The sequence below is a fragment of the Rhipicephalus microplus genome, chromosome 1, assembly GCF_043290135.1.
Source record: "Rhipicephalus microplus isolate Deutch F79 chromosome 1, USDA_Rmic, whole genome shotgun sequence".
Classification (NCBI taxonomy): domain Eukaryota; kingdom Metazoa; phylum Arthropoda; class Arachnida; order Ixodida; family Ixodidae; genus Rhipicephalus; species Rhipicephalus microplus.
The window spans coordinates 42,315,630-42,337,753 of NC_134700.1; positions in this window are offsets into that span (position 1 = coordinate 42,315,630).

Genomic DNA, 22,124 nt, shown 5'->3' on the forward strand with positions numbered 1-22,124 from the left:
ATACACCTGTAACGTACCAAACCGGGGACAGGGTATGGAAGTGGACGCCTGTACGAAGACGGGGACTGTCCGAAAAATTGCTCAGAAGGTACTTCGGACCTTATCGAGTGCTGCGACGACTAAGCGACGTCACCTATGAAGTCGTCCCGGATAGCCCAAACTGTTCAAAGCATCGCCAGCACCGACCTGAGCATGTGCACGTAGTGCGCATTAAGCCATACGTCAGCGAGTGACTCTGCGGGGCACCGTCGCTTCTACAAAGTGACTTCATGCGCGAGTTACTGTCTCGGCTATAGCGTCGGGGCGATGCTCTTTTAAGGTGACGCAAATGCCGCACACGAAACAAAGAACGAAGACGATGTGCGTGCCAACAGCCTCGTGAGAAGGGGGACTGAAGAAGACGACGTGCTTTTGTTTTGCTCGCCTGCTCTTGGCTCCTGCATAAAAACACACGCCGTTGGTTATCGGACTCAACGTCTCGGTGCACTGCTTACGTTGAACCGCGACAATATGGCTGGTGCAAACATGATAATCATGGCATGAGTGTCATGTAGCAATATGACTGCGTGCCACGCCCATGATGCGCTAGCGGCCCTTTTGCTTGCTCTACATATACTATATTTGGTATCTCAAGACGTGAATCAACGACGAAGGTAAATGAAACGTCCAATCGTGAGAATCATCGCATGCATGTCACGAAAATAACCCTGAATGGTACGCTCTTGTCGTGCTCGCGGTCAATTCACTAGCTTCACATTGCTAAATTTGATCCCACGAGACGTTAATAGACAACAAAGGTAAATGACACGTGTAAACATGATAATCATGACATGAGTGCTATGTGAAACATGATTACATTAGACGCTCACAGTGTGCTCGCGGCTGTTTCGCAAGCTCCACATATACCAAATTTGTTATCCGAGACATGAATAGTCGACGAAGGTAAATGACATGTCCGAACATGATAATAATAATGAGCGTGTCATGCAAAACATGAATACATACTACAATTATAGAATGCTCGCGGCCGTTGGGGTAGTTCCACATATACGAAATTAGTATTACGTGACGTGAATGGATGACGAAGGTAAATAACACGTCTAAAATGATAATCTTTGTATGTGTGTCATATAAACATGACTACATGATACGCTCATAGCACGCTCGCGGCCTTCTCGATTGCTCCACATATACAAAATTTTGTATCGCATCACGTGAACAGACGACGAAGGTAAATGACACGTCCAAACTTGATAATCATAACATTCGTGTGATATAAAACGCGACTTCACTCTACGCTCATAGCGTGCTCGCGGTAGTTTTGCTACCTCCACCTATAACGTCCCGTGATATCGAATTTGGTAATACGTGACGTGAACAGACAATGAAAGTAAACGACATATCCAAACATAATAATCATGAATTGGGAGTTATGTAAGGCATAATCTATGTGCGTCTCGTAACTTTGTGCTGATTCAAAGAGACATATCAGTTTTTCTCGTTCGAGCTTCGCATATCATCGAAAGCCACAGTACGTAGGATTTGCCAATTTTCTTGCGGGGACAATTTTTCTGCCATCTTTAGGGCTTGGGCAAGACGAGTATGGCTAACTTTCAGCTTTCGGTCGGGCTATGACTCGAATATGGCTCTTCGGCCATCGGAGAAGCCTTGATGCAGCTGCAAGACGCTGAACGACACCTTGCGCGGTGACCGTGTGATGGCCAGTCATTTCTTCCCTCTGAGAAGAAACAGACGCTTGTTGTCGGAGATAACGCCTATTCTTGCCTTCTAGTCGACAGTCTTCTAGTCCCGTCAACCTACACGAACATTCGCTCTTTACCTCAGCAATTTCTCGGTAGAACAAGTTGCCTGATAGTTTTGTGCAAAGTAGCACCGTGGAATCATTTCTTTCTAAAGTACAAGCCATTGATTCTTGTTTATGACTGCTTTTTTGTTGCCTTATGTAACCACTCCTGCAAGGACCGAGTGAGCCTGCAGTATATTCAAATAAAAAATACTGAAAAAGCACTCTGCCACCCAGGCGTGTTAGCGTCTTCTTTGGAAATAACTCCCCCGTCCACAGCCATCACCTCCAGCATGATGCCGTGTCGTCGGCATGGGCGAGTGCCCGGTAGAACAAAAGTCTTTAGAAAGGGTTACAAAGGGGCCTACTAGGTCAAAATGGGCTCGGTAAAGATCTCTCGAGGAGATCTGTCGAAGGGTGTACGATTACGGAAGAGAAGCAACGCTTTAATAGCAATCATTCGAAGACAACAGAGACGCCACAGCGTCTCTCGCCAACGCAAGAGCTCAGAAAAAAAGCATTCGTTTGAGCGTCCGTTCGCACTGGACGCTTGAAAGAGGCTCATGTTACTTTGTGCCGTCAGAAGAGTTGTGAGTCTCACACAGAAGCCGGCGTTCTAAATTTGACTCTAAAAACTCTGGTAGCTTGAAATCAGCGATGGCAGGGTGGGATACTGAGAAATTCGGCGTCTCGGTGCTATAGGTTATGGTGGCCAAGATCAACCGGTATGAGCGAGCTACCACACTCACTGAAAAGCGGTGTTGGCCCAAGCTCTTTGTGTTGGCAAAAGGACGAGTAGGTGGCGCGTTGTCATTTCCAGTACAGGTCGCACCTCATAAGAAGACGTGCGCCGTTTGTTTTCCCCCATTATGCAGTGAAAGCCAGGTATGACTAGTAGAAATGAATTTAAACCATCCAGCAGCGATGTCACAAGCGTTCTCTAATAGCTATTTATCAGTTGCATCGTTCGCTTCGTCACACACAACCATGCGTGCCATTGGCCGCGTCTTGAATGATGTCTACTATACCGCCGAGTCGGCTCACGATGTCAGACGCTCGCGACGATGCGGCGTTTCGGCGTCCATGTGATCATTGTGGGAACGTGTTCACCGGGACGAACGCCCCCTTTTGGCAGCAGCTCCTGCAGTGGCCCTTTGGCTTCGACTGCGACGTCTGTGACGGTCTGTTGTTCGAGAAGAACGATTGTGATTAACGTATTGCAAAATGAATTTAACTGCTAATTAACCTTCTCCATGACCGCAATAATGCGAGGCACAATGTGTGGCATGTGAAATCACCACTGTGATAAACCGAAGTAAAACGTGTGTATAATCTCATTAGGAAGCCCGACTATGAAACGACTACATATTTGCGAAAGACTCCATTGCCACGTCAGGCTGAATTCATAGGCCACTGCTAAACACCCGGGTCGCACGTTTCTGGTTTCTACCAGTTGTACGGAATGATTTGGTGGTATTTTTTATTTAGCCTTGCTCTGACTGAGGAAGAGAGAGAATATAGAAAGAAGAAGAAATAAATTATACGCCATTGTCTGCCTCCTACATCAGGGGCATGGCTCAGTGCCCTTAAGGAGGCGAAGGGTTAGGGGCCCTCAAACACTTTCTTGAGTAACCAGGAAATCGATTCACTTGAGGAGCTGATTGCCTCACAAATTCAACACCGCAAAACTTTAACAATCCATCCAGTATGAGCGGAGTTACAAAGATTGGTCACACGCTACGATCGCATTCTCTCTTCTCTCGTCCCGATGAAAGCGCTGGAAGCTAAACAGGGAAGGAACGGAGGGCCAAACAAAAAAGTCTACGTGCGCTTTGTGACCTTGCGCACTTTTTCCGTTTTTTCCTCTGAATACGTGGCTTTTCCAGGGTGATAGCGCGTGCACGTGAGGACAAGTGACGGCCTCCCGCAGCGAGTGTTGTAATACCAAGCATGCCATGTGCAAATCAGGCAATGGCTGAATGGGCTTACTACGACTGATTTTTGGGCTTAATCTGTGATTTTTCGAGAGAAGAGAGAGCAGTTTTCAGCTGATTTTGATAATTTATTGTGAATTTTACGCTGCGCACGGCGCTATAATATATTACTTGCGTGTTGTTGGTAACCTCTACAACGAAAGTGTTGCACTGCCAGTTCAAGTAAAAATTCTAAAAAAAGAAGGGAGAAAGAAGGTGTGAAAAGCATTGCAAGAGCGAGTTTTGTCAGCGCAGTCACTAGCATGAAGCCAAAGCGTTCGCCTATATTGTGGCGATGCCCCCATAAACAGATAACTCCAGCAGAATTTGGAGGGCTCTCTCTGATATGGACGGCCACAAACGCCGTCGTTCTTGCTGTCGTCTTTTCGCGCAGTTGTCTCAAGCGTGCGTAGAAACTGAGGAGCGTCGTCTACTCTGGAACGATGATGGCCGCCTTGCGGTCATGGCTAGTTGGAAAAAAATCCCCTGAAATGTCTAGATTAAGCGACATAGCAAGAGACATTTGCCGAATTTTCTTGAATGTTGCGATGGTGTTGTGTATAAGATTTATATTTTGTGTGAGTGGTGTTACGTTGGTCGAATAGAATTGTGCGCTAATGACCCCATTCGCGAGCACGCCAATAAATCAATATACAGTCTACAGATTGGCCAACTGTGTCTTCATTGTATTGATGGTAGTTGTTATCTATCTTCTAAATATTCAAATGTCCTGTCAATTTGCAATGACGAATGCGCGCGCCTGATGCATCAAGCGCATCTTATCTACAACGGAAGCGAAGCTTCTCTATACATGCCTTAGCCTCCCATGAATAATATTGTCAACATTTCCACCCTATTGAGCATTTCCGCCCGATTGAGCATTTCCGCCCTATTGTTTAATGACTCTGCCCAAACTCATCATTATTTTTAGCCTATCTCTATTCTTGAGATTCATCATCATCATTTCTGTCAGCCCGTCTAGGCCAAATGCAGGACAGAGGCCTCTCTCATGTCCCGCCAGTCAACTCAGTCTAGCGCTTGCAGCTGCCAGTTTATTGCCACAAACTTCCATATCTGATCGGGCCACCTAACTTTTTCTCTTCCCCTCACCAGCTGGCTTTCTTTAGGAATCTGGTCAGTTTATCTTAGTGACCAGACGTTTTCTTGCCTACGTGCTACGCGCCTGACCTATGTTCATTTCCTCTTCTTAATTTGATTTGTGATATCCTTAACCCCGGTATGTTCCCGGCCCACTCTGTTTTCTTGTCTCTCAAGGATACACCTATCACTTTCCATTCCATCGCTCGCTGAGTAGTCCTCGATTTCAGCTGGACCCCCTTTGTAAGCCACAAGGTTTCTCCTGCGTAATTAAATACCGGTAAGATGCCGCTGCTCAATAGCTTATTCTTAAGGATTAGTGGTAGATTATCATTGATGATTTGAGAATGTTTGCCAAATGTCATCCACCCCATCTTTATTCTTGTAGTTATTTCACTCTCAAGGTTTGGCTCCAATGTAACCACCTGTCCTAAGTAGACATATTCGTTTACAGCTTGCAGCGTATCTCCACCTATCGCATAATGCTGTTTTCTGCCGAGACTTTCGCACAATAATTTAGTTCTGTGCATATTTATTTTCAGACCTAGGCTTCTTCTTTCTCAGTTGAGCTCTGCCGTGTAATCAGGAGCTGTAATTCATCCCCTGAGTTACTTATCAAGTGAATATGATCGGCAAATCGCAGGTTACTGAGCTACCCTTCATTAACTCCTATATCTAACTATTCTAAATTTACAGTCTTGAAAATACCCTCTAAACGCGTGGTGAATAGCATTGAAGAGATTGTGTCTCATTGCCTTACACACTCCTTTATAGTGATTTTGTCGTTTATTTTTTACGGAAAACTATGGTGACTGTGAATCCACCATGCAGGGTTCGTCGATGGCCTGATTCAATAGTGCCTTCATCACTGCTGATAACCAGACTGAGTCAAATGTCTTCTCGTAATACATGAACGCTATGCATAGGAGTTGAATACATTCCACGCATTTCCCTATTACTTTAAGTTTAGCATGATTCGCTGAAAAAAACAGCGCATAAAATACTAACGCCGAACTTTGAACTCAAATCTTCATTACACCGACTGCACTTTTTATATCGCACGAAACTGCACACACCATTCCTATCAACCCACCCAACAAAAGCATCAAGTAGACAAACTACATGATCACAGTAAACAGCTCGTGTTCATAGATTGTATAGCACGCATGCATATTGTACTCTAAAATAAAAAGAACGCCAGTGAAAAACGGTAAGCCCACCTCTTAGCAAGAAAACATGATAAGTAAATAAATTGAACAGAACCTTTTAGATGCTGAATCTGAGTGTCCGGGAGTAAAATAGATGGCTTGCTGATGCAGCTGCCTTTTGCTTTTCTTATAAGAAGCGCTTCCACCAAGTTCTGTTTTGGTGCTTGCCTTTTTCAACAACTGTGTGTTTTCAAAATGAGCGTGTCCACATTGCTTGCAATATTCTGCAGGGAAACTTCTCATTTCGTTACGCAAATTCAAATTGTGTTGTCTCACTCTCTCGTTGAAACACCTTTCTGTATGCCTTATATGCTGGCGTCTACAGGAAAAGGGTATCTTGTTGACCACATTGCAAGTACACCACTTGTAGAGCGTTCTATGCTTAATTGTGCATAGGCATCGCCAATCTTTGTTTGTCATCGCGCAAAAGTCGGACAGCTTACATATGCAGAAAACACTGCCTCAACGTTGTGTTCACACTGTAGCCACGTGACGGCGTCCAACGTAGACGGGCCCCCGTCGCAGGTTAAATAAAAGAATGAGACGTACAGGGCCGAAGTAGAGCGGCGGCCGTGGCGTCAAGCAAGCCAGAAGCACCCAAAAATTCCAGGCTCCGCGCGTCACAAGACAACGGCGCCCGTCATATTTTTCCCTGGCTGGCTGGCCGCCACTAGCTCTATGCTACAAGGGCTCGATAAAAAATTAATTGAAACGTGTAAGAACATATAAACACTAGATACATGTGTGGCAGTTCATATAGTGTCCACTTGCAAGTCCAAATGTCGTCCGGATGGAAAGAGTAAGGAGGATTCCCATTGTTTCGGCGGGTGGCACTGGGAACCGCGTAGCAGGGGAGGACCACAATTATCGCGCGTCGCTAGCAGCAGTGAGCAAAGCAGAGTGGCACGTTGCAAATGGCGTTGGTGGGAGTGGTGCGAACACCGTGTTGGGTATAATGCCAATCGTCGTCCACTGCGGCTGTCTAAGCGCCAACAACAGTGCGTCTGTCGACAACGCGATGCACATCCTGGGTGAACCATGAGTCTTGCGCTGTGTATAGAACTACTACAGTTCACCATCAAGTGGTTGCAAGACGACGTAGGTGGAGAGGAGTGGGTGTCTAAAACAGCGGATGGTATCCTGCTTGTAGGCTGGCACCTAGGCGTGTGGCGTGACTCATCAGAAAAGGGGAACGAAATCCTCGCAGGCGCGTTTGCAAAATCCTGGCTGCCTCATGAGATGTTGGAGAAGTCATGATTGGTCTGGAATTCTACGAGGGTTTTAGTAGCATGCACCGGTGTGCTGGGCAAACTGCCACCGTGCATTGCTACAGCGGGCTCTGGGTCCATAGTGTGAGTGGTGTCGTGGGCCTCCACTGTTGTCAGGACAGGCGCGGAGTCTGCAGGCAGGTCAGCTGGCTCGGTTGGGGTCGTCGAATTTCCCGGGGCACACTGTGCAGCCGACCAGGCCTATGCAGCGAATCCGATGACACACAAGGAAGCGGTTGGTGTTGAATCTGCGATGGAGAGAAGTGGCATACCCGGCATGGCAGAGGCAACTGCCATGGACTCCGGGGCTGCTGGTCTCTCGAACGACGGGTCGATTTTCGCGAAGGGTTGGTCTCGGTTACCTGTGTGGCCAGTTGTTGTTGGCTGAGGAATGGTCTGGCCTGGCTGTGGTGTGGGAGGCTTCCTGTAAGGTAATGAGCCAGATACCGTTGTCACAAACGAGCGGTCAAAAAAGCGTGCGCCTCCGACTTTCGGTGATGGCGAAAATGACTGGCGCCACAGAATTGCCCCCAGAAGACAGCGTTAAAGAAGAAAACAAACATCAGAAGACTTTTCAGGCGCACCGACTCTCCCCCACGGATACGCTGATACTCCGACCAACCTCCTCGAATCGGTAGGCAAGAGATTGCTAGAAAAATCTCGCATTAAAGGGGCGTGGTCATGCAAAGTTGCGTCATGTGTCGCGGACTTTCCTCCGCTCGAACTTTCTCCAGCGCGCCGACGACACGATCAGAAATGGAGCGCTCCGACGAAATGATTAGAATTGTCTAGAAACTAGCGCGAAAGTATTTGAGTGAGCAGCCAAGAGTTGTGATACGGAGATGAAAACAGTTTACGCCAGTGGGCTAAGGGTGCGTAGGGTTTTTCCGCCTAGTTTGGGTGAAGGCTTTTGTCCTCGGTGACAAAGCAGAAGAAGGAAGTTTGCCCCAGTGTGTGTACTGTTGTCCCACGGTTGGACGAAGGCTTTTGTCGTCAGTGACAAAGCAGGTGATGAAAAGGGTTTTCACCTGAAGTGTGAAAGCCTGGACCACAAGCAGAAGAGTGTGAGTCTACCGTCAGAGTGTGAAGACGCATCCTGCAAACTCATCGGGCGAGACGCCGACGTGTATCCGGCAAAAACGTTTGGTGCTTGGAGGGCGGACATTTGAGGACGCGAGCTTTTTTAGAAGAGAAACTTGGGGGGCAGCAAATCGACAACTGCGCTGGACTTTGAGTGAGTGAGTCATGGAAGAGTATCATTCAAGCATTCGTTCCAAAAACTTTGGACCGAATAAGTTTACTAACTCTTTAGTCTTTACGAGTCTCGGTTGTTTTATGCATGTGATTGCATCGTAGCGCGTATTGTTCTTTTTGTCCGTTGCTTTGAGCGTATCTGATTTGATTGTATAGCATATTGTTTGAGTGGAGACATAATGAATCGGACTATTGTCGAGAGTGCATATTTGCGTGGTGTTTCATTGGCCGTGTTTGAGAATATATTGCTGATTGTTTATCAATAGTTGGCTCTGACCAGTTCTTATGACTACAGCCAACGTTCGCTGGCGCGCCTAATAGGACCACATTTAGGTTTTTCGAGATTTTGTGGTGCAGTTTAGGGGCTGATACGTCGGCCTTTGAAATTACCCCAGCGATTGCCTCCCTAGCTAACGGGATCAGTGATAATTAATCTGGCGTCTACGACAAGACCACTTTGGTGCACAGTGTCCGAAGTAGGGAGTAAGAGGCTCGAGTTGTTGATAGTGTTCGGAAAACTTTTTGGTCTTCCAAATTAGTGTTCTGGCTAACAAGTATGCAGAGTGTTTTATGGGCAGAGTCAGGCAGATGTATTGTGCACGCGGCAAGGATCTATTTCAGCGGCACCATGAATTTACAGAAGTTGGTAGCTCTTTTGAGAAGATGAGTCTTTCTGGCACCGAGTTACAGAAGTCGGTTATCCAGAAAGCAAAGGAAGAATGTAAGATGGCGAAAGAAGAAAGATAGGTGAAGAAGCAGGAATTGAAGAAGGAAAAAGGGGCTAAGCTGGAGAAAGAAAGGCTATTAGCTGAAAGGGTGAAGGAAGCAAGACAAACGAAGATGGCTGAAAGGGAAAGACAGTTTCAGCACGAGATGGAACTTCAGTGGCTCCATTCGCAACAACGAAGTGAAACTTCCGTCCAGGCTAGAGTTGAAAGCAGCGAACGGGGAGATTATGGCTTTCGCATAAACCCAATCAAACTGCTTGTAGCATTTTACGAGAAGAAGAATGACCTTGACGCGTACCTTCACAAATCTGAGACGATTTTTAGAAGCAAGAATTGGCCAGAGAATCAAGGAGCAACTGCTTTGAGTTTTTGCTTGAGTGGCGAAGCGCTCAGTGTGTACGGAAGGCTGACAGCAGCCGATGCAGCCAACTATTCAAAAGTGCCACTATAGCCGGTGTCCACAACCATTATCACATGAAAAAAGAAAAAAAACTACTGTGAACAAAAAACACCCACAACACAATGGGATATAAACCCGAGTCCCCTACGTGCCAGCCCAGCATTCCACAACTGAGTCATGCCAGTGCTCGAAACAACTTTACAAACTTGCCTTAGAGAGACTCAATTTCGTGAAAGGAATCACGTTATTAGGAGTAATAAATCGTTTTAGTGCACCTAACGAAACACCGGGTGTTACACACTGCGAATTATGCCACGAGTGGGCCGTCGTATGTTCCATTGCTTTAGAAAAACTTGACCTTGTTCATTCATTAACTTTTGCGCATTACAACTGTGGGTGGTTATGAAGATTACAGAATCTTCGGGTATAATTTTTAATTTTAGTTAGCCACATCACATACTATTGCGCGTTAGTTTCTTGCAAGTGTACAGCAGGTACCACGCTTCTCAAAAAATACAAAAGATGGCATATTGGGCAATGCCTGCCTACTACACAATTAATAATGGTCTAGTAGTACCCTGCAAGTGTACTTGCAGCGGATACCCAAAGCGTATTAAAAAGGCTGTTGAAGACCTCTTTTCTAGCTTTTGCTGTGACAGTGCTGCGCATTCAGCACAGACCAGGCGTTTTTTTTTAACATTTCACAGTTGTTCCTCGCAGAGTTTTCACATTACACTGGCAAACAGCAAAGCAGAAGGTGACGTCGGGAAAGCGTTTTTTGATCACAGAAGCAGGAGACAGTCGCATCAGCAAGCTATCTATTTTGTTCACTGAACTTGAGATTCAATGTCTCAGAATATACCTGAATTGTTCAGATATATTCCTTTTTCGATTATTGGCTTTCTATCTACACACACACACACACGCACACACACACGCACACACGCACACACGCACACATACGCACACACGCACACACACACACACACATTACCACGTTCCTTTGAAATTGCCCCAATACTTAATTCTCAGCACAAACCGCGCCTGCAGTCTTCAAGAAGCTTCAGGCCTGTAGTTGGTCACTTTTATGAAATCACGCCCACTACCTGAACTGTGTAGATTATTCTGGAACACTCGTCACCGCCAGCGATAACGCTAGAACATTCCATGGCAAGTGTATAAAAGCCGGCATGCTTCGCTACTTGCCAGTTGATCGACGGCTGACGATCAGTTCGTAGCTTTCAGTGCAGGTCTCCTATTGTGATCCGACTTTCTGCTTACCGGGCACAAGTTCGCCCAAATTAGCAGTTTAACCTTCATCGTACTGTGCTTCTTTGTCTACGTCGTGATCTTGTGACATCTGGTGGAGGTGCTGCTTTGTTGATGTTCTGGACGCCCTTTCAAACCGCGATCCAAGCGGCAAAAAAACCCGGACGCCAACCCTGAACAGCGAACAAGCCGCAGGCAGAGCGGTCTACAACCAGAGTAAGGGCCTCTTCCTAAAACAGCCAGGCAGCCCCGGATCCAAACATCAACTGCAGCAACCATGTTTGCCCGCGTGCAGCCTGCCCCAGTCGTTTCCGGCAGCCTAAGGAACTTCCAACGTTCGATGGATCGTCAAATGAGGGCCCGGAAAGCAGGATCAAATTATACGACCGATTCATTGCCTTGAACAGCTGGGCGCCCGAAGTAAAAATTACGCCGCCTCTATTTCTACTTAGAAGACGCTGCGAAGACGTGGTTCGAAAACTACGAATGCACGCTGCGAACTTAGGAACTCTTTCATACTCCGTTTCTAAGCACGCTCATGAGTGTCATCTGCAAGGAAAGGAGCGGCAAAGTGCTGCAGACCATGGTGCAACTACTTAATGAAAGCGTTACGCTCTTCGTTGAAGACATGATCCAGCTCTTTCGACACGCTGACTTCACCATGGCTGAGCAAAAGAAGCTCGGGTTCCTCATGCGCGGAGTCAAGCAGGAGCTGTTTGCGAAATTTGTCTGGAATCCGGCCAGACTGCCACCGAATTTCTTACCGAGGCCACAACCATAGAAAAGGCGCTTGAGATGTGCACAACGCAACACAACCACCGCGCCTCATTCAACTGCGCCGTTGCATTCAGTACCAACAACCTGAGCGAGACGATTCGAGCCACCATACGGGAAGAGCTGCGGAAGCTGTTACCTTCAACGCAGCCTCAAGCTGATTCGATCGCTGGCATTGTCCGCGAAGAAGTTCGGCAGTCGCTCGGAATCGCGGAAGCACCGCAGCCTGAACCGGAAGGAATGAGCTACGCCACTGCAGTGCGCCGCAACGCTCCTCCGCACCCTCGTCAGGACACAGCCCCATCGCAGTTTTTCCGCCAGGCACCACCGCCACCACCGCTGACGCAATACTACCCGCCAGCCGGCCAACGCTACGCTTCAGGGAACACAGACGTCTGGCGCACCCCTGACCTCCTCCCTCTCTGCTACCACTGCGGCGAAGCCGGGCACTCATAACGCCGCTGTCAATACTGACAGATGGGACTGCGTGGCTTCGCCGTCAATGTAGCACGTGCGCATCTAGTGGAACGACCACGGTACATCGCCCACTACCTGGCAGGGACGGAGTGTACCCCACAAAATCCTTCCCGTTAACCGTCGCCCAGCCGCCGCATGTCACCGCGCCACCAGCAGTACTCTGGTTCGACGCGGGGCTGGTCTTTTAGCACTTATCCGGGAAACCAAGGGCAGCAACCGATGGAGGTGCGGTTGCTGTGCGACGAACTACCGAAGATCCTCCTCCTACGATGACGACGCCGCGATGGAGCTTTCCGAAACCGACGCCAACCAGGCAAAGACCTGTGGACGAAACATCACTTACCGAAGGTGACCTGACGACGCAACATGAAAGCAGCAAAACAAGCCGACGCAGCCGTGACCCGACGCCACAGCCTACCGGCAACGCGAGACGGTGAACTAGCAACCTCGACGTTCTTATCGATGACCACAGTGTGACCGCTCTCGTCGATACTGGAGTCAACTATTCCGTCATCAGTGGGTCGTTCGCCGCGAAGTTTGAGAAAGTTAGGACGACATGGGAAGGCCTCGAAATCCGCACAGCCGGAGGTCATCTAGTCACACCGTCAGGAATCAGCAGAGCGTGAGACACCATTGCTAACTGTATTTATCTTGCAGACTTCATAGTCCTACAGCGTTACTCAAGAGATGTAATCCTTGGCATGGACTTCTTATGCCTCCATGGTGCAGTCATCAACATAAGAAGAAAGTTTTAGTTTTAGTTTGAGTTTAGTTTATTTACCACGTACAGTTGTACAGTATGTGGCTGGGACAGAAAAAGAAAGCTGTATAAAGCCGCTTGACAAAGCCCCATAATCCTGTGACAACAAAAACGGCAAAATCAAATTAAACACAGCAGAGTTTAAAACCAGCAATGCACACGATTTGCATCAGAACAAAAATTTAAACAAACTATACTTACTAAAAACGCACATGCTATACATCAAAAGAAATAATCAAACAAAAAAATAATACTACAAACGAATTAATAAAACATATTTAAAATAAAAATATTAGAGAGCATACGAACATTTTCATAATTATTCCTAATTTATTTAGTATATTCGGAAAGCAATAACTCAACGTCTGAAAGCCATAATTTGTGCGCGGTGTCGGCACGTGCCAATATTCAGAGTGTCGGTTTAGGCGCGTTGAAGGATTTAATTGCAAGTTAGCTAAACTACGTATATCGCCGCGACCTTTTATGGTATCATATCTAAAAGAGACTGCTAAAGAATATTCGCAGAGCAGGTTTAATTTGATTACTTTGTATTTTGTAAGTCGATAACGTTATCCCCAGAAGAAGCACTGCCACCGCGCACGCTGTCAGGCAACCACGCCTTGAATGTACTAAAAGAACAAGTCACCATTCCGCCTCGCTCTAGTGTCATTATTTCAGTTGCCGCTCCGAAATCACGTGACTTAAAAGGCGTCATTTATGGCAGGGAGCAGCTTTTAGTCACCCGCAATATTTGCGTCACAAGAGGAATTGCAAAGCTGCGGGGAGGCAAAGAATCGGTTATGCTCACAAACTTCAGCAATGAGTACAAATACCTGAACAAAGGAATGACGGTCGCATACATCGAAGAAATTGTGCAAGCCACCAGTGCTTTCACCCTCGCCGATTCTGCGGAACCTGCTGAAAGGAACCAAGCCCCTCCCTCAGCCTTCGACGTCAATCCTAGCCTTTCGAACCATAAGCAAGAGCAGCTCAAGACCCTGATCCTGCAATACGCAGATTGTTTTTCATCGTCGTCTAAAATTCGGCAGACTCCAATCGCGAAACATCAGATCATAACCGAGAAAAATGCCAGACCATTTCGTCAGAGTCCGTACAGGATTTCGACACGAGAACGCGAGGCCGTTAAGAGACAAGTTGATGAAATGCCACGGGATGATGTGATCCAGCAGTCCAAAAGTCCATGGGCGTCCCCCGTCGTGTTAGTGAAGAAAAAAGATGTAAACCCATGTTTCTGCGTCGCCGCCTGAACAAAATCAGAAGAAAGGACGTGTATCCTCCACCACGAATAGATGACGCACTTGATCGGCTCTATAACGACAAGTACTTTTCGTCGATGGACCTCAAGACTGGCTATTGGCAAATCTAAGTCGACGAAAGAGACCGAAAGAAGACGACATTTATAACACCGGACGGCCTCTTCAAGTTTAAGGTGATGCCCTTCGGTCTTTTCTGGGCGCCTGCCACTTTTCAACGCGTTATGGATACCGTACTGGCAGGATTAAAGTGGTAGACTTGCCTTGTGTACTTGGATGACGTCGTCGTGTTTTCCTCGAGTTTCTGCGAGCATCTTGAGCCTGTAAGCTGTACTTCAAGCCATCTAGACGTCTAAACGCACCCTGTAGCCAGAAAAGTGCAGATTTGCGTACGAGAAGCTCTCGTTCCTGGGATACGTGATTAACAAGTCTGGAGTCCGTCCCAATCAGTATAAATCAGCCGCTATCGCTGACTTTCCGCCGCCCACTGACAAAAAGGCAGTGGGCCGATTTCTGGGCCTGTGCGCCTATTATAGGCGGTTCGTGAAAAACTGCACCCGCATCGCCGATCCACTCACTAAGCTTATCACAGCCGACGCATAGTTCCAGTGGGAAAAGCCACAGGAAGACTTTTCTAAGGAGCTAAAACGATGCCTTTAGACGCCACTGGTACTTGCCCATTTTGACAAATTAGCAGAGACAGAAATACACACTGACGCAAGCAGCGTAGTGCTTGGCGCTATTCTTGTGCAGAGGGCTGGCGGACTGGAAAGGGTTATTAGTTACGCATTATCCAACAACAGAAAGGAGTGCCTCGTCATCATCTTGCCTACGTCGAAATTTCATCCCTACCTCTTCGGAAGGCCCTTCAATGTTGTCAGCAACCACCACGCCTTGTGTTCTCTTGCTACTTGGATCCTTTAGGTCGCCTTGCACGATAGAGCCTGAGACTTAAAGTATAAGATATTACCGTCGTTTAAAAGTCTGACGAGAAACACTCCGACACCGACTGCCTCTCTCGCGCACCTGTCGACCCACCACCGCTCGGCGACCCGTATAACGACTTCTTCTTTAGAACGATAACTGCCGACGACTTCGCTCAACGACAGCGGGCTGACCCGGAACTTGGGGCCCTAATAGAATACCTCGAAGGCAGGACCGCCGAAGTTTCAAAGGTATTCAAGTGCGCACTTGCGTCGTTGTTCCTACGGAACGCTCTTCTCCAAAAGAAAAACTTCTCACCGCTTCGAGCCAAGTACCTCTTTGTTGTGGCTTCTGCTCTGCGACCAGAACTCCTGCAGACCCTGCACGACGATCCGATGGCAGGGCACTTCAGTGGTCTCCGCATGCTCGCGAGCCTACAAGGTACTACTGGCCGCGTCTCACCGCCGTAGTCACTCGTTATGTGAGGACATGCCGGGATCGCCAGCGACGCAAGACACCACTGACAAGGCCAGCGGTATTTCTGCAGCCCATTGAACCACATCGCCAACCGTTCTAGCAGAACGGTATCGACCTACTGGGGCCGTTCTCGACGTCGACGTTCGGAAACAAATGGATCGTGGTAGCTACCGACTACCTCACCCGCTAAGCTGGGACAAAAGCCCTGCCCAAAGGCAGTGCATCCAAGGCAGCTAAGTTTTTTGTCAAAAACATCGTCTTGCATCACGGCACCCTGGAGGTCCTCATCACCACAGAGGAACAGCATTTACTGCTGACCTAACGCAAGGAATCTTGGCAGACAGCTGGACAAGCCACTACCAGAAGGCAGCGTACCACCCATATACCAACGGCCTCACCAAGCGGCTAAGCAAGACCATCGCCAAAATGCTGGCAATGTACGTCGATGTCAGACACAAGACATGGGACGCCATTCTTCCGTACGTGATCTTCGCCTACAACATGGCGGTGCAAGAGACGACGCAGATATCTCCATACAAATTGGTTCACGGAAGGAGCCCGGCAACGACGCTCGACACCATGTTACCCAACGTCACCGACGAACCAAACCTCGATGTTAGTGAGTATCTTCAGCGCGCCGAAGAAGCCCGACAACTCGCGCGCCTCCGTATCAAGAACCAACATACGTAGGACAGCCGCCGTTACAATCTTGGACGACGCTTCGGGGAATACCAGCCCCGTGAACGTGTTTGAGTGTGGACGCCTATACCCGACGGCGACTCAGTGAAAAGCTTCTGCGACGGTACTCCGGACCGTACAGGGTGTTTCGACGCCTCGGCTCACTCGATAACGAGGTTGTCCCCTATGACATCATGAACTCTCAACGACGCTGATCGCGACCTGAAGTCGTCCATGTCGTGCGCCTCAAGCCGTTTCATGCACGTTAACGAATTCAAATGGTGTAACAGTGTGCTTGTTTTTTGCATTATTGTTGTACTTTCATTTTCCGTGAAAGCATCGGGACGATGCCTTTTCGAGAGGGGGGCCATGCCACGTTCCTTTTTTATAGTTTTGTTATATCCCTAATACACTACGTAATTCTCAGCGCAAACCGCGCCTGCAGTCTACGAGAAGCTTCAGGACTGCAGTAGGTCGTTTTCATAAGATCACGCCCACTCCCGAACTATTGATTGATTGATTGATATGTGGGGTTTAACGTCCCAAAACCACTATATGATAATGAGAGACGCCGTAGTGGAGGGCTCCGGAAATTTAGACCACCTGGGGTTCTTTAACGTGCACCCAAATCTGAGCACACGGGCCTACAACATTTCCGCCTCCATCGGAAATGCAGCCGCCGCAGCCGGAATTCGAGCCCGCGCCCTGCGGGTCAGCAGCCGAGTACCTTAGCCACTAGGCAACCGCGGCGGGGCCACTCCCGAACTATGCAGTTTATTCTGGAGCCTACGTCACCGCTAGCAACAACGCTCGAACATCCGGTGGCAAGTGTATAAGCGCCGACGCACTTGCCGCTTATGAGTTGATCAGTGCAGGTCTGCTATTTTGTTATGAATTTCTGTTTAGTCGTGCACAAGTTCACCCAAATAAACAATTTTAACCTTCATTGTACTGTCTGCTTCTGCTTCTTTGTCGACATCACGACCCTGTGACAACATATATATATATATATATATATATATATATATATATATATATATATATATATATATATATATATATATATATATATATATATATATATATATATACGTGACGTATCAAGTGATGGTTAGTAGAGGTAGAGAAGGAAGAGGAAGAAGTGGAGAACATAATAAACATGGGGTATGAGCCAGGCTACGTCACCCATTCATCATAGCGTCACACGCTTCCCCCTTCCCCCGAGAGAGACGTAGATGCAGGGGCGAATGATATCGTTTAAGTCTCCCGACATGAACGATGTTGCTCTCGAGCTCGTAGTTAACTGCCGAAATCTTGCGTATGATCGTATAGGGTCCTTCCATGGTTGCGCTGAGCTTGCCGCGGTTCGGGTGCCAGGGTGTTTGATATAGAACAAAGTCTCCCACTTGAAGCTCTAATGGGAGGAACTTCTTGTCATATATGATCTTGTTTTTTTCGTCATATGCTACTGAATTGCGCACTGCGTTTGTACGAGCTTCCTGCAGATTTTCGGTAACGCCTGGAAGAAGATAGGGATACGATGGTGTGCCATACATAAGAAAGCAGGGTGGGTACCCTGTGACTTCATGAGGCGTTCTGTTGTACTCGTCGACAACGTCCGAGAGGAGACGCGGCCACGGTTTTCTGGGTTCATCGTTGATCTTGCATCGGAGGCGAGTAACGATCGTCTGATTAGTGCGCTCGTTTAGGCCATTACACTGCGGGCGTTGTGAGCTTGTTGAAAGCTGAGGAATATTGTGCTTGAGGAACTGCTTAAATTTTCCGGCAGTGAATCCTGTGCCGCGGTCGGAAAGGAACTTCCGCGGCTCTCCAGCAGCGAAAATACTCTTCAGGCAAGAGATGTACGCGTCGCAAGTCTCATTCTTGTGTGCGAAAGCCCAGACATAACGGGTGGCATGATCAACCGCTAAGTGAATGAATCTTTTGGATGAGCCGTAGTTGCCAAAACCTCCGATAGTGTCCATGGCCAGAAGATCAAACGGTTGTTCCGCTTGTGGCAAAGACTCCAAGGAACCAAATCGTTTGTTCTTCGGTTTCTTGCAGCGCTGGCAGGTATCGCAGTGGCGTATGTACTCGCCCACGTTGGTGATGATGTCGGGCTAATAGTACTGCGGAGAGAGAAGCCGCAGCGTCTTCTTTGCCCCGACATGACCGAAAGCATCATGAGTTTTTTGGAGAAGAGAAGACCGGAGGGCAAAAGCACATAGACTTTTCGCATTCCCCTGCGTGTCACTATACTCCGTCCATTCTCAATGGTATGCTTTCGGGATGGTTTGTCGTTGTCATGCTCTCGCAGTTGCTCAGCAGATAGGAGTTGAACTACCGGGCTTCAAGATAGTGCATCAGCTTCAATGTTGTCAATGCCCCTTTGGTGTTTGATGTTCACGTCGTACATGGAGAGTTTCAAGGATTACCGGAAAAGTCGGCCTCGGGGATTCTTGATGCTTTGAAGCCATTGCAACGCTGCGTGATCTGTGATCACAGTGAAATGTTTCCCGTGTAGATAGCAGTGCCATTTATCGATGGCGTCAATAATTGCCAAACATTCGAGTTCTGTGATGTCGTAATTAATTTCGTGTTTTAGTAACTTCCGTGAATGGTATGCGATTGGGTGCTCTCTACCTTCATCATCAGCCTGCTTCAAGACGGCGCCGATACCTCTGTTGGATGCATCGCAGTATAGCGCACAAGGCTTAGTGGCATCATAGATGTTAAGGATTGGCTCTTCTGTCACGCATTTCTTGAGCTGAGTGAAAGCCAGTTCACACCCCGCATCCCAGTTCCAGGTGGCGTCTTTGCTGAGCAGGCGCGTCAGTGGGTGAGCGATTTGTCTGAAGTGGTCGATGTATCGCTGGTAAACATTAACAGTGCCGAGAAAACGCTGCAACTCTTTAGGGCGTGATGGTGTCGGAAACCGTAGGATTGCGTCCACGTTGTTTTGCTTTGGAGTGATGGTGCCACGCGAAACCTTGTGTCCTAGGTACTCAATGGAGGTTCGATCTAATTGACATTTCTTTAACTTCAGCTTGACGCCTTCGCTTTTGAAAGCTTTCAAAACGCCCTCCAGATGCCTCAGATGGTCTGGAAACGTGTCAGAGTAGACAACAATGTCATCGAAGTAATTCGCGACGTTCTGCAAACGGTTTTTTGCCAATACAAATTTGACAGCCCGTTCGAAGGTGGCCGGAGCATTCCGAAGGCCAAAAGGCATGAAGAGCCACTCGTAGTGACCGGTACGTGTGACAAACGCCGTTTTCGGAATGTCATCAGGGTGAATCTTCACGCGCCAGTAACCTGACGTTATGTCTAATGTTGAGAAGTACGTAGATTTCCCCAGAGAATCGAGAACGTCATCAATGCGAGGGATGGGCTGATAATCAGGCACCGTCAATTCGTTCAGCTTGCGGTAGTCGATGCAGAAGCGCGTACGTCCTTCCCCTTTTTTCTCTGCCAGATGTTCTGGCGCAGCGTATGGGGAAGTAGATAGTAGTATGACACCTTGCTTGAGAAGCTCATTGATCTGCCTGTCCATTTCAACGCTGTCAGTTTCTCAGCATCGATAGGGAGCTGTACGAACGGGAACATTGTTGTTGATATGAATGCGATGCATTTCGCCGTTGATGCACCCAGTGTCTGCCTGTGACTTGGAAAAAAATGTCATCTTACTTGTGCATAAGCTGCTTCAATGCCAACTGTTGAGTTTTATTTAGATGTAGTACATCACAAACTTCAACACCTTGCAGAGACGCGCCCTTGTTAACCGTGGTTTGGTTCTGTGTACGAGAATTGATGACGTCTTTCCCTTGGCGTAGCGTCATAGTGTCAAGGTCCAGCGACAAGTTAAAGAGGCAAACACTATCCAAGCCAAGAAGTAAGTTGCTTTTCATGCCTTGTAGAACATGAGCCTGAATTTCTCTTGTCACTTTTCCTATCTGTATCTTTAGATTAACGTGACCCAAAGTTTTGGTAGATGATGTGACTTGTTGAACTGAGATGCATGAATTCCTCATTATTTGCAGGTGAAGTGCCTTCAGCACTGCTTCGTTGATACAGGTAATCGTAGCTCCGGTATCAAGTGTAGCGCTGACAGGGTACCCGTTAATGAGTACACCAAACTGAATTACATGAACTCTGGGTCGCCCTCCTCGTTTCCCTGGTTGGGGGAGAGGGCGGAAATGCTTGCGCGTCGTGGGCATTCATTATGCCAGTGCATCTGTCGGGGTAAGCCATCCATCACGCAGTGTTTGCACTCACGCACGCGTGTTCGTACCGGGGAATTACGTGGACGCTGACTAGTTCTGTCACTTGTTACGTTAATCTGTGTATTCCGAGCTGGTGGAAAGCGATGTAACTTCATTCTCTGGATGGTTGACTCTACACAAAGTGCAGCTGTAAGCCATTCCTTTGGTGTAGACGAGGTAAGCCCAGCAAGCGCCATTTCCATATGCGCAGGAAGGCCGTCGATGAGCCCTGATATAAGGTGCGTGTCCTTTAGTTCGGCGAGGCGTCCGAGAGACATTTTTTCATTATTGTATTTCTTCAAGCTCTGGCCTGTTCGCAACCGGCAATGAATGAATTGGCGAAAAGGATCTGCAACGCCGCTCGTAAAGCGTCCCTTCATGCGTTCACATAAGCTCTCCCAAGACGCGTCTGTGTCGAAAACCTCGGTGAGAAACCATCGGAAAGCCTCACCTTCAAGGTAATCGGAGAAGTAGCACAGCTTGTCTCGCTCCGTCCAAGCTGCGGCCGCAGTCCTCACTTCAAAGAGTTGGAGCCACTTGTCAAAGGGGACGTCCGTAGATGCTCCCGAGTACTTCGGGATGTTGATGACTTTCTTAAATGTGGCCATGATGAAGGGCACCGTAGATCCTGTCGACTCGTGTGACGCTATGATGAATGGGCGACGTTGCCTGGCTCATACCCCATGTTTATTCTGTTCTCCACTTCTTTAACCATCACTTGACATGTCACATATATACATACATATATATATATATATATATATATATATATATATATATATATATATATATATATATATATATATATATATATATATATATATATATATATTGTGAGGCAACGTTTTGGCTGCAAGACACTTCTTTTACTTGCCGAGCCTCTGCCCCACAACACAGATGAGACTGATGATGATGAGTATGTACATACGATAGGTTGACGCGCATGAATAATGCTCACACTTATTTCCCCCCCCCCCCAGGGTGAGTGGCCAGCCCGGGCGCGTCTTTAAACGGAACAACGAACGAATGGCTTGAGACACGATACGTGGACAATCTCCAAACCACGACAGCGACGATCCGAAGAAAGGTCACTGGGAGGGACACGGTAGTTCACTGGTGACGTTTGTTCATTGATTGTATAGGGTCCAATAAAGCGTGACTGAAATTTATCCCACATTCGTGGAGTATGGATGGGCGTCCAAAGCAACATTTCACCCCCCGGACTGAAGGAGACGTCGTGATGAGAGCTGTCGTAGCGTTGCTTGCTATCTTGCTGATTGGCTTCTGTATTAAGGCGAGCCCGTTGCTGACATTCCTCGAGCCTTTTGATGAACAGCTTTGATACGGTTGCTGAGTCGTCAGTTGGAATAGTTAGGAAAGAGACGTCGATGGTGAATGTTGGCGAACGGCCGTACACGAGGTAGAAAGACGAGTAGCCAGTAGTTCTTTGAACAGCGGTGTTATGGGCAAACGTCACAAAAGGTAAAATCGTATCC